The sequence below is a fragment of the Oncorhynchus clarkii genome, chromosome 31 (genome assembly GCF_045791955.1).
Source record: "Oncorhynchus clarkii lewisi isolate Uvic-CL-2024 chromosome 31, UVic_Ocla_1.0, whole genome shotgun sequence".
In the NCBI taxonomy this organism is placed as follows: domain Eukaryota; kingdom Metazoa; phylum Chordata; class Actinopteri; order Salmoniformes; family Salmonidae; genus Oncorhynchus; species Oncorhynchus clarkii.
Window position 1 is genome coordinate 36,325,352 of NC_092177.1, and position 14,343 is coordinate 36,339,694.

The window sequence follows — 14,343 nt, forward strand, 5'->3', positions numbered from 1 at the left end:
CATTCTCTCAACCAGAGTCACGAGGTAGTCACCTGGAATGCATTTAAATTAACAGGTGTGCCTTGTTAAAAGTTATTTTATGGAATTTCTTTCCTTCTTAATGCGTTTGAACCAATCAGTTGTGTTGTGACAAGGTAGGGGTATACAGAAGATAGCCCTATTTGCCAAAAGACCAAGTCCATATTATGGCAAGAGTAGCTCAAATAATGAAAGAAACAGGACAATACATAAATACTTTAAGACATGAAGGTCAGACAAGAACTTTGAAAGTTTCTTCAAGTGCAGTCACAAAAACCATCAATCGCTGTGATGAAACTGGCTCTCATGAAGAACTCCATAGGAAAGGAAGACCCAGAGTTACCTCTGCTGCAGAAGATACGTTAAATTAAAGTTACCAGCCTCAGAAATTGCAGGCCACATAAATGCTTCACAGAGTTCAAGTAACAGACACATGTCAACATCAACTGTTCAGAGGAGACTGTGTGAATCAGGCCCTAATGGTCGAATTTCTGCAAAGAACCACTACTTAAAACCTCTTGGGGCTAGGGGGCAGAATTTTCTCTTTTGGATAAATAGCGTGCCCACTTTCAACTTCCTGCTACTCATGCCAAGAACATAAGATATACATATAATTTGTAGATTTGGATAAAAAAACACTCTGACGTTTCTAAAACTGTTTGAATCATGTCTGTAAGTATAACAGAACTTATGTAGCAGACAAAACCCCGAGGACTAACAGTTCATATTTTTTTTAGGTCTCTGTCTGTTCAGTGAGTTCTCGTTGGCAAACAATATTTCTTATTGTCCGGTTGTGCTTCATGTGTTGGTGACAATGTATTTGCCAGAGACCAAGAGACTGTGTTTTGTATTATAATGGGTGTATCAAACCAAATGTCAAACCATTTAGTTTCCCAATGTCAATGGTCCTTATGGAGAAACACATTTTACCAATGTGGAGGACACTGCACGAGATGGACGATGACTTCTGTTCCTGTTTCATGCCTATCGTGCTAAAGGACATTTTGATCTACATTTCAGTGTGATTCTGGCCCTGTAAACACACAATCCCTCACACACGCTCCTCGTATTGTCTGAGGCAAAGTCGGTCTTGCTGTACATTGCCCTCCCTCTGTGCCAAGAAGATTTCGCTCTGTCGTCAGGATGAGAAAAAAAAGGCATGAAAACCATTTTCTCGAAGAAAATCTCAATCTCGGGCTACAAACCCGATCATCTGGCTTTGTAAATAAAGAGAACTACAGAGGGGTGAGAGGAAGAATAAATCTGCGCTTTTTTTTCCGCAAGAGCATCTGCTGTCTGTTGCTCAGGTTGCTCACAACTTTGGGAGGAGACGGCATCTGACTCGAAAAAAGCTGAAATTGTAAATCTCATCAATGAGTCGTGACAGACAACATGGAGTGCCGTGCTCTATCAACTGCTAGGTAATGATCATGTAATTTGCCGCTTTTTCTGCTGTCATAATACTGTGCATGAACATTACAAAGGCGACCCTTTGTCATGCAACATCTCTCCTCACGATCCCATCAAGGAACGGGATGTTGAATACACATTTTCCTTCTCCCTCCCTCGCTCTCCTCCTCTCTCCCTTTATCACTGTTTAAATCGGTACAACCATCCAACTGCTTTTTTCATGTCCCTTCAAAGATTTTCTCCCCCCCAACCAACTTGAAATATTTTGCTTATTGTTCTTTCAACAATAGCTTACAAACACAAATAATGAAGTCTCAGCAGGCTGACACAAAGGAGCGAGCGTGCACTGTGGAAGTGATCAAATATGGCCTTGAGCCAAGCGCACCTTTGTAGATGGGCTTTGTGTTGCCATTGATCCTGGGGTGGCTACACCCAAGGAATACATTATTGATGTACTTTTTGTAACTTCTGAAAGGAGCAAGTCACAGGCTTAAATAGGGCCAGATTGGCATCATGCCATCAACACCGGAAGAGGCAGAGCCAGTACGTGGGTGCCTCAAGAGTTAAAAGCATACTATATGACCAAGGGAGCACTGTAGTAGAGGTTGTAATCTCTGACTGTGCAGTAATTGGTGAGATTTTTATTTTACCTTTATTTAACTAGGCAAGGCAGTTAAAGAACAAATTCTTATTTTCAATGACAGCCTAGGAACAGTGGGTTAACTGCCTGTTCAGGGGCAGAACGACAGTTTGTACCTTGTCAGCCCGGGATTTGAACTTGCAACCTTCTGGTTACTAGCCCAACGCTCTAACCACAAAGCTACCCTGCCACCCCAATAACGTACACCTCAACCTAGCCAAGCCTCTGCCATCACTTTGCACATTAATGGCCTTCGCATACAGTTGGAAGAACTTGTAAATTCTATGCAGTATGATGCACATTATATCACAAGATAATATCTCCACAAACAAGTTTCAAGCTGTCTGCTCCCTTTGTAATAGAACACAACGGCATGGTCCCTAATGTTTAGCCAAATGTTGCATTCTCCTCATCCAAAACTTGGCAAATCTTTCAAAAAACAGATGGTGGTTGGTGGCTGCGATATTTCCTCATCTACTGTAGCTGTTGAAGATGGCGTTAGGGTTGGCACAGAAAATGGGTTGTGCACAGATTTACTTTTTGGATCACTGTCGCTTAGCATGTGCCGTGAGTGGGTTGAGGTTGAGGGGTGAATCGCATTCTGTATGTGTTGTGGCTCACATACAGACAGAGGTAACCATAATGCATACTATGCATTTATTCCTATAGCAGTGCATAAACCTTACATGTCCCTTTTCACTAAATCTACGCTGGACGTCTATTCAATAACATGTAGCATGCAGAAGCATAGAGCTTATAAATTCAACCCCAAGTGCTAATTCAAATAAATGTTTAAGATCAAGTAGGCTTTAAACATACTCACTGCAGAGCACATACACGCGCTGGTTTTTCAGCAGAGGCAATGGCATCCCCTATTGAAATTCTGGGAGAGTTCTCCCTAAGCCTTACAATCACAGACAAGCTCCTGTTGAATAATTGAGCTACATGACACGCCACTGTTCTCATTCAGTATATCCTACTCACTTCCTCTGTCTTCACTGTTTCACTCAAGTCCTCCAGACAGAAGAGATTAAGGGGTGTGTGCTAACTAACCCTGATGGAACTGACAGACCATCGTCCTATAGTGTCCCTCAAGACCACCGATCTGATGCAAAGTCGATTTATAACACACTATAGCTTTGTTTCCATACCAAACCGATATCTGGAAATTCACAGGATAGGATGTGTCCCACAAACACAGAAGAGTATAAATTTACTATGAATATCAAACATCAAATGTACACCCCCCCCCCCACCCCTCCCCCCCACATACACTCAACTCCCTACTCCACCAACCTCCCATCCCCCCATACAGCTCACTGTCTGAGCCACTGTGATGTAACCCCCCCATTCTTCCATCACCGTATGGGAGCTGGCATGTGAACAGTGGACCCAGAGCTGGACAGAAAGGCTCCCCCGTCATCCATTATTCGATCATCTGCAAAGCCCAGGGGCCTGGGAATTTTACAGTAATGCAAGCTCATTGATTTATAATTCACAGCCACGCTGGCAACCAAGGGTCGGAATTACACATGTTGACAACAGCGACGGCACTTGTACATGAGGATGTAAAGGTCATTATCTAGATGCCGTGGCTTTTTTTTACGGCTCCTCTGACAAAGGGGGTGCATTAGTGTCTTGTGTGTATGCAATTCCACTAGAGGGAAGGTGCATTCTGGGTCCTCCACAGTGTTGTAAACATGATTGTTTAAACTTTGTCAACATTCAAGAGGTGCCTGTTCATTCATTTGATTCAGCATACTGTTCCATCCCAGTTTAGCACAGTAGTGTGTGTATTTATGTACTTTGACAACATATTTGTTATACACAAAATATGAACCCTGCATCCAGAACCCTGCACCCCCCCAATCACCGATCGACCACACACACACACGCACGCACACGCACGCACGCACACGCACGCACACGCACCTACACACACACACACACACGCACCTACACACACACACACACACAGAGATCAAGCATTCATCGTGAGACTCTTGACTTTGTACCTGACTTGTCACATAACATCCCCCTATAACCCACCAGTGAACGCTGCTACTATGACACAGGATTACTTCCTGCAGACAAGACACCCATCTCTTTGAACGATGCAAAAACCTCTTGAGAGCTACCATTTGACAACAAAACCTCCAGTATCGTTCTGAATAGGCTCAGAGAGTTGTTGAGCTTTTCTCGGTTAAGCGTGTTTCTCGGTACAGGAGTATCACAGTAGCATGGGGGCTAATGATTCCCTCATCCCATTGACAGCTAAACTCAGATTAAATGTAAAAATTTACAAATCTGGGAGAGATTAAAACGACAAGTGACTCAGCACTCCCTCTCCATATTCACCCTCAGTTAACACAACAGACTGAAAGTAGAGGGGGGAGAAGATAGTGCAACACTTCATATCAAGAAATGTAAGTGAAGGCAAAAATAATGCCTTTAGTGTCAATGTCGTGGTAAAGTGAGATGCAAATACTATAGCACTTCATTATTTACCGTGGCTGACTCATTAAAAAACTGCATGGGAAACTACTTTCATAACATACTGATTTCATAACATACTGTAGTTATGGGCAAATGTTTAGTAATGTAATATATTTATGATGTCCATATTAGGACATCATTATTATTAAGTCTGACCTGAAGGAAGTGCTCTCCTTTCATCTCTGCACCATAAAAGGAAGGTGTGGTACGTTGTCATAATTGGTGGAGGATCTGTGTATTTGAGGGGGTGGATGTGTGTGTTACATGAATACAAATCATAATCTCTATGGTGAACTAGCGATACAACAACCTGATGCCCCCTAGAGCTTTGAGGCAGGATCTTATCGCAACCCTTTAAAGACCCATGGGCTCTCTCTCCTCTTCCCTCTCTCGCAGAAAGAAAGCATGTTCCTCTACAAGGTGCAATTGCCACATGGCAGATGAAACCCTTGTATGGGACTTAACCCAGCAGCATCTCATCAACCAAGACGTAGGGAGACTGGCCACTGATGCTTGGGTGGGAAAGTGACAATCTCAATATAGAGAGTCTTCAAGGCATGCCCGTTGTTAAAACTTACAAACATCAGCAATGTGGTCTACTGCTCTGGCAGTGTAGCCCTGAAGGGAGTGAGGATCAGTGACCTACACTAACAAGACTAAATCCAATGCCCTGCTGAGAAACTATTGATACACTGGCAGTCACGGCTAAGATAATCTGTCTGGTATATAAGATATACTATAGTGTTGCTGACATCCAACCCAATCCAAAGGCAATAAAAAAATCAGAAATTTGATTCTCAGTATTTTTCTATCAAATTTTCTGTTATTCTTTCGAGTTGGTCTTTTCTGATTTGTCCAAGTCCAATAATTGGATAAGTGGCTGAATAGTCATAACCATTAACGTTATGTCAATGAAAATTTGAAAACCCTTTCTTGGACTAACACAAAAGGAAATTGGATTCTAGAATCAAATTTACAAATCAAGATTAGACATTTGCTAATACTCAGCCACTCAACTCTAATCCACTGTGCCAACTAAGACAACATCCTTTACCAGGACAACATGTCTTACCAGGACAACATTGCTTATGAAGACAACAAATGCTGCAAGGAGTTAAATATTCAACTGGCTCCCCACCTTGATACCACACACACAGCACTTTTGTAACCGTCTAAAGAGCAAAGCGTTCAATACTCTAAATACCAGGCTTCGCTGCTGGAAACCGAGGGCAGAGAAAAAGAGGGGGTAAGTGGCAAAGTCGTCTTAAGGACACATCAAAGTGGCTGATGAAGGCTAAACACAAAATGGATGGTCCTGCCATTAGACTTGTGCCCGTATAAATCTTATAAGGAATAACGATATAGGCTGGTTATTACAGTTTATACATATTACATTACATGTAATTAGTAAATGAGGAAGTGATAGTCCAGCATTAGAAACATGGTACGACTGTAGAAATGGGTTGTTGTGTCCAAGTTGGGAAGTTTGGTGCTAAAATGTATTAACCTTTATATAAAGTTGAAGGTCTCATGACTTTCAATGTTTCCATGTTTGATAGTGCATTCTACAACAAAAAAGCACATTGAATATCATATTTCTTATAAAATCACATTTGTTGCACCAGTCAGTCACCTAAGTAACTGCTGCAAAAAGCCGTAATAATAACCTTTGATGTTACTCTCAGATACACTCTGTGTTCTGCTTCTGAAAACATAATAGAGCTTAATAAGTAAATGTGCTGTCAGATGTGGGAAGCTAAAAGGGTAGTTAGATAGCAGTGTTTCGCCAACTTGCTAGCAAGTGAAGACAAGACAATGGATTCTTAATTTTACTTTCACCACAAATGAGAACACAACAAGAAAATCCAAGAATCCACCAAAAAAATATATATATATTTAGAAGTAATGTGATTACAGGCTATTGTGAAATGGTAGGACCTGCTATAGCCAACTAGCTAGCTATGTGACTTTTTCTCCACAACCAAAACATGATGTTCTATTTTTAGCTGATATGGGAATTAATACACAAGCAGCATATCAAACTGGGATAATACATCTGATTATTTCACATGGAGATGTAGGAAGCTAAAACAGCTAGATTGCTGTGTTTGTAGCCAGTGTAAAGCCAGTAATAAGGGTTGTGTCCAGGCACTCCGCAATGTATTGTGCATAAGAACAGCCCTAAGCCATGGTATATTGGCTATTTACCACAACCCCTCATGACTTATTGTTTAAGTATATTACTAGAACTACCCAATGCAGCAACATTCTGTATCAAAATCCCAATGGGTCAGACTTTAAACAGCTTGGAAAATTCCTTAAAATTATGTAATGGCTTTAGAAGCTTCTGATAAGCTATTTGACATCATTCGAGTCAATTGGAGGTGTACCTGTGGATGTATTTCAAGGCCTACCTTCAAACTCAGTGCCTCCTTGCTTGACATCAAGGTAAAGTCCAAAGAAATCAGCCAAGAACTCAGAAAAAAATTATAGACCTCCACCTCATCCTTGGAGCAATTTCCAAACACCTAAAGGTACCACGTTCATCTCTACAAACAATAGTACACAAGTATGAACACCATGAGACCAGGCAGCCATCATACCGCTCAGGAAGGAGACGCATTCTGTCTTCTAGAGATGAACGTACTTTGCTGCCGAAAAGTGCAAATCAATCCCAGAACAACAGCAATGGACCTTGTGAAGATGCTGGAGGAAATAGGTACAAAAGTATCTATATCCATAGTGAAACGAGTCCTACATCGACATAACCTGGAAGGCTGCTCAGCAAGGAAGAAGCCACTGCTCCAAAACAGCCATAAAAAAGCCAGACTACGGTTTGCAACTGGACATGGGGACAAACATCGTACATTGTTGGAGAAATGTCCTCTGGTCTGATGAAACAAAAATAGAACTGTTTGGCCATAATGACCATCATTATGTTTGGAGGAAAAGGGGGGAGGGTTGCAAGCCGAAGAACACCATCCCAACCGTGAAGCACGGGGGTGGCATCATCATGCCGTGGGGGTGCTTTGCTGCAGGAGGGACTGGTGCACTTCACAAAATAGATGGCGTAATGAGAAGGAAAATTATGTGGATACATTGAAGCAACATCTCAAGACTTCCAAAGTTGTGGCAAAATGGCTTAAGGACAACAAAGTCAAGGTAGTGGAATGGTCATCACAAAGCCCTGACCTCAATCCCATAGAAAATGTGTGGGCAGAATTGAACAAGTGTGTGGGAGCAAGGAGGCCCACAAACCTGACTCATGTACACCAGCTCTGTCAGGAGGAATGGGCCAAAGTTCACCCAACTTATTGTGGGAAGCTTGTGGAAGGCTACCCAAAACGTTTTATCCAAGTTAAACAATTTCAAGGCAATGCTACCAAATACTTATTGAATGTATGTAAACTTCTGACCCACTGGGAATGTGATGAAAGAAATAAAAGCTGAAATAATTAATTCTCTCTACTATTATTCTGACATTTCACATTCGTAAATTAAAGTGGTGATCTTCACTGACCTAAAACAGGTAATTTTAGGATTAAATGTCAGGATAAAATGTCAGGAATTGTGAAAAACTGAGTTTAAATGTATTTGGCTAAGGTGTATGTAAACTTCCAGCTTCAAATATACAAGTAGTACCAGTACTGAGTCAATGTGCAGGGGTACGAGGTAGTTGAGGTAATACAGTATGTACATGTGGGTAGGGGTAAAAGTGACTAGGGAATCAGAATATTTAATAAACAGAGTAGCAGCAGCGTATGTGAAGTTTGAATGTGTGTCTATGTGTGAGTGTGTGTGTGTGTGGCATCAACATGCAGGGCAAAACAATTAAGATGAATAAATAATAAAGGGGGTCAATTTAAATTGTCCGGGTAGCAATTTGATTAACTGTTCAGCAGACTTATGGATTTGGAGTAGAAGCTTTCCAGGTGCCTTTTGGTAACAAACTTGCGCTAGGCACCAAGTTGTGATGCAGCCAGTCAAGATGCTCTCAATGGTGCAGATGTTTAACTTCTGATGTTGCATGACAAGTCTTTTCAGTCTCCTGATGGGGAAGAGGTGTTGTTGTGTGCTCTTCACGATTGTGTTGGTTTGTTTGGTCCATGATAGAAAGAACTTAAAGCTCTCGACACGCTCCACTACAGCCCCGCCGTTGTGAATGGGGGCATGTTCGGCCCTCCGTTTCCTGTAGTCCATGATAAGCTTGTTTGTTGATGAGGGAGAGGTTGTTGTCCTGGCACCACACTGCCAGGTCTCTGACCTTCTCCTTATAGGCTGTCTCATCATTGTCTGTGATCAGGCCTACCCCTGTTGTGTTGTCTGCAAACTTAATGATGGTGTATGCAATCGTGGGTGAACAGGGAGTACAGGAGGGGACAGAGCACACACCCCTGAGGGGCCCCTGTATTGATGTCAGCGTGGCAGATGTGTTGTTGCTACCCTCACCACCTGAGGGCAGCCTGTCAACCCATGCCTTGTGAATGTTAGCCTTTTTAATGGTTTTACTCACATTGGCTACGAAGACCTCAATCATTACCTGAGATTACTGTAGGATACCACTGCATTCTATAGTGTTCTACTGTTTAAATTACAGAAAGGTGTTACAGTGTGCTGTAAAATAAATGTATGGTATTGTACTGTGTATTCTATGATAAACTACTGCATTCAGTTTATACAGTGTCATACTGTTGATTAATACAGTAAGTTACTGATACAATTACAACAACAATAACAAAAATCCCGCTCCAGACACGTTACCCATCTGACCCGTACTAATGCTTCCTGTTGACAAACTCGGGAGGGATGAAGGGGACTTTGCTAGAGGTGACCCGCAACGCTAGTCCCCGGCAGTTCACTCAGAGAGGTCGTGGTCCAAAGTGACACTGTTGACAGGGTCACTGTCAACAGGAGTTGTCCATGATCTGTCCTCAAGCCCCAGCCTCTCCTCGTGTGCTCTTCCCAGAGGGATTTGCACTGCCACCAATGGTCACTCTCTGCCATCCACCACTGGAGCAGGGGCCAGAGGATTCTGCCACGCCATGCCCTTGCTGGCCATAGTGTGCTCATGTGGCAAGGACACTGTCCTGGTTTCATGCACTTAATAGAAAACAAGTTTCCTTTTGTTTATGATTTTCGGTGGGTGAACTGTGAAACCATCACTACCTTTGGTAGCACTGCTGCTACAAGCGAACCACATTTTAGAGAACCAGTGGTGCTCCATTTCACAAACCAATGTTTGGCTAACCACTTTGATAGTAGTCAATGAGTATTCTTAGACTTAGACTTAGACTTGATCTCCATTCAACACAAGGTCCTCTTGAAAATGTCTTTAAGAAAGCTGGCTGTCTATACGGTACAGATGTGGGACATCTGAACACTGGAATAAACATGTTCACTATGTAAAAAGACAGCATGCGCTTAGTGGCCCGATCTGTGTAAGCATGTGGCTAAGTAAAGCCTGAAATGTATTTATAATTAGCCTGAAATGGATTTATCAGAGGTGCATCTATCAGCCTGTCAGATATTGAATATTCACCCAAGGGATCCGTTTAACAAGAAACAGTGGAGGAGAAAGCGTATTCAAGCCCAAATCAAATTAATTTCAGAAAAAAAGATGGAAGACGGTCATTCATGTTGGTGCTAGACATGCCAACAAGACACTGCATGTGTCTCTTTTCATAATGACCTGCGTATTTCTGTCACCAAGCCACAGTATGACAATGCCATTCAGGCTCCTCTCTGTACCCGACAAAGGTCATTGTGTCGAAAAACCTGAAACCCAATGTTGACAGCACAGAGAGCATTGATTTTCCTATTCCTTAATGGACTGTCTAAAAATATGCCACTGTGCTCGGGCCATGTATTCCCTTTCACACAGTTCAACCACGCTACTTCTGACAGACAAGTCAACCTCCTATAATGGCAACATTTTTGCTTCTACAGTCTGGATAATAACAACTCTGTTATATTACAGTAATGTTCTACAGAGTGCTTTCAGACAGTTGGGCAGGAGGCCTGAAGTATTGACATTTTAGGATGGAGGCATTTAAGAACAGTACAGTTAATAGCCCGGGACAGAAAGAAGATCTTTTAATGTCCACATAAACGTTGAGACGCCTGTGAATCTCCGAAGAATGCATAGAGGATGCTCTGGTATAATTTCCTAGTCTAAATCAACGCATAGAGTTACCTTCTAATGGCTAGCAAACATTGAATATGACTGAATCTCTACAGCGAAAGTGGGCCTTCTTATTCATCATTGAAGGGTCTGACAAGTCCTCTTGATGTATGAGTAGTTTATAGTTACATAGCAACCCAGGTAATATGACTTAAGTGCAATCGTTCCAGTTCCTCTGTGGCTACTCTAAACCACGATTGTCCAATCCTTCCAAGCACATCTTACACATGTGCTGTATTAGCTGGAAGTCTTCCTTCCCTGAAGTAATCCCTGGCTTTATTCTCACTGATGCAGAGTGCTTGTTATTAGCCTTCACTGTCGTGCCTGTAAATGTATCCCTCTCACTAGTCACATTTAGTTCTGTAGAACTCTGAAGTGCAACTGTTTTTGCGTGACCCATCTGCAAATTCTAATTTAATTGGAGTTTAGTACAACTGTCACACTGGCATACAACATAGTAGCATAACCCTAAATACTGTATGCTTGTCTGCATCTCGGCTAAAAATCTGGGTAAAAGATCGATTGGAATGTAAATCTTATTCGTTACATTTAGCAATTGCTTGCTTTTCTAAAGTCTAGCAACCTTTTCAGCAGGCATGCAGGCTAAGGTAGTTAGACCAGCTACGCTCCCTTGATTGATAGCCTGAAGTGGCTTGGTAGCTAGTTATGAGGTTGGGAGATTGGGAACCTATCTAGCTGGCTAGCTAAAAGTGGCTAATATTACAGAGAAACAACAAAACATTGTGTTTTCATTCAAAACAATCCCCCTATTCTTTCAGCAAACAGATTCTGGTTAAATTGTAATAAGTAATATTGGCTATAAACAAGTCTTAACAAATTCCTGATTAAAATATAGGGCATAATTCAAAATATTTCATCTATGTGATTCCAAAACGCAGAAACTATAGATAATGATTTATTATAGTTGGAAACACTTATGTCATATTTCAGCTGCTTAGTGATGAACATTTATACTGATTCAAACCGTACCTGTATGTAATAAATCAAAAGCACAGGACTTTTTACATCAAAGTTGTTTTCTTCTCTCATTTCTACCACTTGTTAATGTGTCGTCTACGATTCTGATTATTAAATGGAAAAAAATGATAACTCCCTCTATGGTCCATCAATACTGTATGACTCAGTGGATGCATTATTCTACTGAAATGGAAGACCAAGTCTTTGACTCCTTTGCCAGCATCAGACAGAAAAAAACAGACCGCACCTTTTCCCTTTACAGGAGTTGGAGACACACACGCAAACAAGCATACGCACACGAACATAAACACACACAAGCATACACAGACACACACACACACACACACACACACACACACTCAGATGCAAACATACCTGGACTAAATCATTTAGCAGATTCAAAAAGCCGAGAAAGCAAAATCGCCATTGCTTATTGACAGTGAAAAGCATTACAAGGTTTAATGAGATCCAATTCAGATCTTCCTTTACCCGTGTAACCCCGGATCGTAGTCTGTGCGTCAGTGCTGACATGGTTAACACTCAATAAAACATCAAAGCAGATGAAGCGCACAGCTCTGGACGCACATACACCCACACACTCAACACCCACACACACACACACACACATAAAAACACACGTCTGCCATACTGCTCATTAGATTACACCTATACCTGGACTGTGCAAACAAAAAGATGAATAGCCAACAGTCTCTTTCATGAGGTAACATGTGAAAACACACGTTAATTCCAATACCAGAGCTTTGTCACATTGATGGGCAAAATCCTATATTCTAAATATTGTTTTTTAAATGTTTTATTGAACCTTTATTTAACTAGGCAAGTCAGTTAAGAACACGTTGTTATTTACAATATTGCTTGACCAGCATTATATTACAGATAAGAAATAGCCAGTCCTATTGGTGGACATTAAGCAACTGTACCTCAGGAACTGTCTTCAACTTCCATCCACCCTCTTTTGCCTGGTACACCCCCTCTAGCCCCCTGTTGGTGTCTCTAGAGGCAAAAGCATTTAGTGGTCACTGGTTTGCATGCTACACGAGGTAGCGTCATAATAATCCTCCCCAGCAGGGGCAGGCTTTGACAGGTACAGGCTATTTATTATTCAATTATTTTCAATATTTCAGGGCAGACAGGATGTGCATGCAATCATAAATATTTCAGCCTGTTCCTACAAAAGATATATCGATAGGGAGGTGCTGTAGATTCCCTCTAACAATGCTGCATTATATTTATAGCCCCCTCTTTTATATCCCTCAATCATCCTATGAATCAGTTTCTTCTAATTTACATTCAACAAGGACCTTGAGGAGAGAAAACACATGCTTATCTACGCGTTTCATCACACTTTCAGCTTAGCAGGAACAAAGATGGGCATGACCATAGGACAGAAACGATGCATTGCATTACAAGATTTTCCTTGAAAAACTCGCAAGGAACTGATGGCAGTAGTATGATGTGGGGCATTTAAGACATTCGGGCAGCATTCGAAACAACGAAAGCAATCTGTTTGCTGTCTGCTACGACTAAAGTCGAAAACAGCCCTTCATATACAGAGTGGCTGTGGCTGTGCAGCTGTGACTCGGTGGTGGGTGGTGGTGGTTAAAATACAAAAGTAATCCCATGGCCCATAGATATGGCCCTTACAAAGACGAAGGCAAACACCAGTGGTAATTATGACCTTCTACCCAGGCTTACTGCTGGAAGCCACGATGCAGAGACCGAGTCCCCAAAGATAAATTGCTTTCCACACTGGCATCATATCAATCATGCATAGGGATAAGGTAAGAGGAAGAGAAATCACAGAAACTTTTCATTAACAGCCTGGTGATGACTCAAACGCACCTACCTCTCTGTCTGATTCTTCTCCCCTTTTTTCTTCTGCTGCTGAGTATTGCAGTTACCTAACACAGGAAGAGTACAGTAGCTGGCCGGCTGATACACCGGGAGAGTTGAAGATAGGTCCTTACCTTGAAATGCCATCCAGGATTCAATAGTCCACAAGATTAGCTGACTGAAGCTGAGAGCTCCAAAAAAGAAAAGGATGCTTCTCAAGTTCACCTGGAACAGGAGCCTTTGAATTCAAAATACCGTTAAGCGTTTTTTTTTTCTCTAAATGATGTCTTTCATTGCTGTGTGCTCCTACTTCCTTTATTTCCCTGGTTGTGCTGTATCTTTTCTGTTGCGTCCCTTGGTATTCCACCTTATTAAACCCAAACGCTGATTGGATCTTCTCCTCTTTTGTTACAGACAGGCAGGCAGCGATTAATTGCGAGATCCACAGAGGGAGAACACTCCTCGTGCGCACTGGCTTCCCTGAAAATGACTAGAGGTAGTCTGTGCTCTCCACACCTCGAAGATGGGAGCTGTCCTCTGTTCAGCCCAGCATTGGGGGGAGGGGTCCCCCAGAGTGCAAACTTTCAGACACCTCTCACCACCCAATAGGATGTAGAAGTGGATAGCGAACTCTTCTTGTATAATATTCTCTATTTTTCCCCTTCCAATTTGCCTTGTTTTGTTGCTCTCCCCTGTAGAACGCTGTCTGCTGAGAAGTGGAAGAATGAACGCTGCTCTCTCTCTCTCTTTCTCTCTCTCTCTCACA

General features: G+C 42.0%; 1 long non-coding RNA gene across 1 annotated transcript in view; it reads right to left on the reverse strand.

The window, feature by feature from the left end:
* LOC139390708 (uncharacterized) overlaps positions 1 to 14,025 on the reverse strand; it is a 132,399-nt gene extending 118,374 nt beyond the window's left edge. Inside the window, exon 1 of the long non-coding RNA XR_011629532.1 lies at positions 13,712 to 14,025. This is a non-coding gene — a long non-coding RNA (uncharacterized lncRNA). The remainder of the gene's footprint in view (positions 1 to 13,711) is intronic.
* Between the last annotated feature and the right edge of the window lie 318 nt (positions 14,026 to 14,343).